The sequence below is a fragment of the Lactuca virosa genome, chromosome 5, assembly GCF_052849685.1.
Source record: "Lactuca virosa cultivar CGN04683 chromosome 5, Lactuca_virosa_CGN04683_v6, whole genome shotgun sequence".
Classification (NCBI taxonomy): domain Eukaryota; kingdom Viridiplantae; phylum Streptophyta; class Magnoliopsida; order Asterales; family Asteraceae; genus Lactuca; species Lactuca virosa.
In genome coordinates, this window is record NC_136430.1 from 239,884,713 (window position 1) to 239,889,407 (window position 4,695).

The window sequence follows — 4,695 nt, forward strand, 5'->3', positions numbered from 1 at the left end:
AACTGGATACTGTCGAGCATATCTGGGTGCTGGCCTCCCCTCGGTCTATTTCAACCGGATACTGGGTCTATTTTACCCCTACCACTACCACATAATAGAATACGCAAATAATCATAGAACATCAACAAGTAGTGGCAAACCAGACAATTATTACAAAGACAATCATCTTACTATAAACATCAACTAGTGGGCCAGCATTGGAGCCTTCGACCCCCGAATTCTGTGAAGGGAGGCTCACCTCGAATGCTGAAGCTCACTACACGAAACCCTAGTTGTTGTCCTGACGACTTCCCAACTACCAATACCCAATCAACATCCGATTAGCAACTGAACTCCAAACTATGATCCATAATCCAAACTTGGGCTAAAATGACGATTTTACCCCTGGCCCATCAAGAATCACAACCAAGGCCCAAGCCCAGAACCAACAAGGCCTAAAACTATAAGATCCATAAAAGCCCAATAATTGCCCAAATTTCCAAATTGGGCCCAATCCCATATGGGTCTTATCCTAAGCCTATATTTTCCTCGAATACAAATCGGGTCACTTCAAACACCCCTTGGGAGAAACTTGGTCCAAAAGCATAAGTCAAAAGTCAAAGTCAACGCCAAAGTCAACGGTCCAGGTGACCCAACTCGCCGAGTTGGTCCTTCAACTTGTCGAGTTCTCATCAAACCATAGAATCATGAAGAATCGATCCAACTCGCCGAGTTCCCTTCAACTCGTCGAGTTTTCTTCCTCCTGTTCATCAGAATCGGGACGATCCCAAACCAACTCGCCAAGTTCTCCTATGAACTCGCCGTGTTCTTCAGTCAGCAAACCCACTTAATCTATTAAGCCACTTAATCAAGAAGATAAGGCTTCAAATTGCAGATCTAGTCCCTTAAGGTTGTATTGATGAATGAAGTCTCCAACTTTACTCTTATGCAAGGCTAGAAGAAGCTCAAAAGCTCAAAATAAGCTAGAAGAATGGCTTAATGGATGCATGGAGCCCTTAAGACCACAAAGTTGGCACCTTTATGCCAAAAGAGCTCCCTTGGACCCTAGATCTGAAAGGGTTTGTCCAAATGGGACATCCAACCCCCAACAACCACTCCATTTGGACCAAAACATGCAAAAGAACCCTAAGAAGGAGATATGTGAATTCACAAAGCGAGGTTGAGACTTTTTACCAGCAAAGTGTCGAAAATGAAGCAAGGATTCAAGATCTAGCAGCTCCTTCTTGTATCACCAACTCTCACCAAGATTCCCTTCCTTCCAATGTCTTCAAACACACCACAAAAGCCCTCAAAATGGCTCACAACATTCAAAAATGCCTTAGATTTTCGAGGTTAAGGTTTAGGACAATCTGTCACACCCCGAAACCGATGGCGGAAACGTTCCGGGGCGGAGGACGTCATGTATAACATCACAACCAATGTATATTAGCAACCATAGCAACACAACCATCGCAGTGTATACATATCTGAAAATGTTTACATCAATTTGAAAAACTTGTTTGAATTACATCAGAGAGTATACATAAAATATAAACATAAGACTCTTATTGCTCCAGCTTCTCAAAAATCCAGCAGGTACCTGTCTACTGATTTCCTCAGAATACAAGCAGTTTGAAAATATCAACATAAAGCTGGTGAGTTCATAAGCGGTAGTTTGAAATGAAAACTTGTTGATGAGCTCGTAAAAAGGTATTTTGTATAGCGCCAAGAAAATCCGATATTTTCTTTAAGTGAAAATGTAGCGTTAACCGTTCCATATAAACCATGAATGTTCGTTAATGAAAACTGTAGTGATATGTGAAAATACTACTTCATGTGACTAGCTAAGGCTAATCATGAGGTATAAGTATATTGTATATTGATATTGCCATATTTATACATAGTTCTAGGCAGTATTGATCTACATTCTATTTAATACTTTGGTTATTTGCATAGAATTATGGTACTTATAAGGATAAAATGTTATTTGCAGCCAAAATAAAGCATTTTAGAAGAAAGGGACCAGAAGTGACAATTTATGGAACATTGGAGGCTTGAAGCATAAAAGATGAAGTAATTCACGGAATATAATGGGGCCACGACGTGAACTTGATAATCACGACGTGGAATCGATCTTTTCAGAAGATAAGTACGCGAAGAAAGAATCCTTGGTGAATACGGATAATTCTTGAAGTCACGTCGTGGAGCTTCCTGCCACGACGTGGAATGTGATTTTCCAGAAAATATATAAACCCCTCTCCATTACGTTTGGGAGACTTTTGGCGGAAGGAAGAGGTTCCAGGAGGCGATTTACAGCAGAAGCAAGGTCTTGGAAAAGGGTTTTCAACACCAAAAAGAGTAAAAGTTCATAATTCGTTTACTTGTTTGATGCTTATAGACATGTTTTCTTATTTGAGTTGTGTTTATATGTTAGATGCTACTATGAGCAGCTGAATCTAGCTACTCTTATCTAGCTAGATGAAGCTTCAAACTTATGAATAGCATAACTTTACATGGATTTATTTAGTTGGTGAATTGCTTGTGTTTGATTTATTGTTACCTAGCATGCTCATGTTGTTGCTTAAATTGCTTAAACTCATGTTATGTGTAGCTTAGTGACCATTAACTGCATGAACTTGATAACCTAGTAATTTACTGAATATTGAATTGCTAGAGCTAGGATCGACCAAAATCTTTGTTAGTAATTGAAGTAATTAACCTTGCTGTGCTAGAGAACATAGATTATGACCATAATTGTGTTTGCATGATAAATCTTACATAGCATATTCATAAACATAATTGGTTATGTGTTTAATTGTGTGTGACCATACATAGTTTTACATGAATTAATTAACTATTGGTAAATTTAGACCTAAATTACTAATATAATAATATCCAACTTAATAATCCATAATTATTAGCTAGCCATAAGGATGAAGTGGATTCGAACTAGATAAGAGTGTCTTTTAATTATTGATTGAATTTGAGTTAAGCAAAATCAGATAAAAACCCCCTTTTTAGCTTGTTAATAATTAGATTAATTTAGTAGTAAATAGATTAATTAATAACACCGTTCCCTGTGATCGACACCCGACTTACCTAAGCTATACTGTAATCTGACTAGGTACACTGCCTACAAGTGCATAGTTAGTCTAAGTTTGTTAGGTTATAAATATTAAAATTAGTGGGTACTTCCGTGCACATCAAGTTTTTGGCGTCGTTGCCGGGGAACGGCTTAGTTTATTGTTTATTTATTTGCTTTAGATTAATCGATTTTTTTTTTGGGTAAAACCCACAAAAAAAGTTATTTTTATAAGCATAGTTTTAATTTTTTTTTTTACAGAAGTCACGACGTGGAGTATCCTTCCACGACGTGACACCTGTGATTCACAATTTTTTTTCCTTTTTCTTAGTTCAGTTTTACGTTTTATTTTCTTTTCTTATTTCAGGAGTTCATGACCAGAGGTTCTAACACACCTTTGGTACCACCACTTGAAGATCCCGAGTCTACACTTCACAAAAAGAAGGATAAGAGCATGAAAGAAGATCAAACACCAAAGAAGACACCTTTACAAGAGTTCAAATCAGTGTTCTCAAAGAAGCCGGGGAAGAAAACGGAGGAGTCAAGTTCATCTTCAAAGAACAAGAGCAAGCTTGAACACTTAGATCAAATACCCGTCCAAGCCGAGTCTGCGTACGATACCGAGCCTGAATTTGAATTACAAACAAGTGAACCCGAGAACGAGCTGGAGAACGAGATGGCAAACATTGATGAGATGGCCATGGGGGACTACAAGAAGCGCATTCGAGATGATGTGGGGCCGGGTTTAGTACATCCTACGATTCCTGCCAATGCCACATTCGAGTTGAAGGGACATACCCTTACTGCACTTAAGGATATCCCATTTTACGGGAAGGATCACGAGGATTCTTTCAAACACTTAGACGAGGTGAACGATATTGCGGTTTATTTTAATACTCCCAATATCCCAAAGGAGACAGCTTTGCTAAGGATGCTACCAGTCACTTTTAAGGGAGCAGCAAAAGACTGGTTAAAGGCACTCCCACCTGGTACAATCACCACATGGGCCCAATTGCGCGAGAGATTTCTAGATCAGTTTTGTCCACCCTCCAAAATCTCTAAACTCAAGAAGGCAATTGCCAACTTTGAGCAAAATCCGGGGGAGTCATTATACGAGGCCTGGGAGCGCTACAAGGGGTTGTTAAGGAATTGTCCTCAACATGACCTGAATCTTCAGCAAGAAATGTCGATATTTTATGATGGGGTGAATGTCATGACTAGACAACTCCTTGATTCACAAGGACCACTAACAAAGAAGAACCCAATTCAGGCCAAGGAGCTGGTTGAAGAATTTTCAAAGCACACTCATGAGTATCACAACCCAGGACGCGATGGAATGAAAGGCAGTGGAGGTACACAAACTGAAGAGATGGCTGCTGTGATGGCAATGCTTAGCACTATGGATAGGAGATTGACTCAAATGGACCAATCAATTCATGCAATTCGAGTTGGTTGCGAGAGATGTAGTGGCCTACACTTGACAAAGGATTGCAATATAGATGAATATGGGAACAAGAAAGCTCAAGTATGCTACTCAAGTGGGGACAATTATGATGAAGATTGGAGAAAACCAAAGAAAGAGTGGCTGCCTTACGAAGAATACAAGAAGCAAAAAGAAGAGAAATTTAGGCAAA

The 4,695-nt window shown here is 39.3% G+C and overlaps 1 non-coding gene across 1 annotated transcript; it reads right to left on the reverse strand.

The window, feature by feature from the left end:
* Positions 1–4,121: 4,121 nt before the first annotated feature.
* On the reverse strand, positions 4,122–4,228 carry LOC145117845 (small nucleolar RNA R71). The gene has a single exon (XR_013712839.1). It is a non-coding gene; the product is annotated as a small nucleolar RNA R71 (small nucleolar RNA).
* Positions 4,229–4,695: the final 467 nt, after the last annotated feature.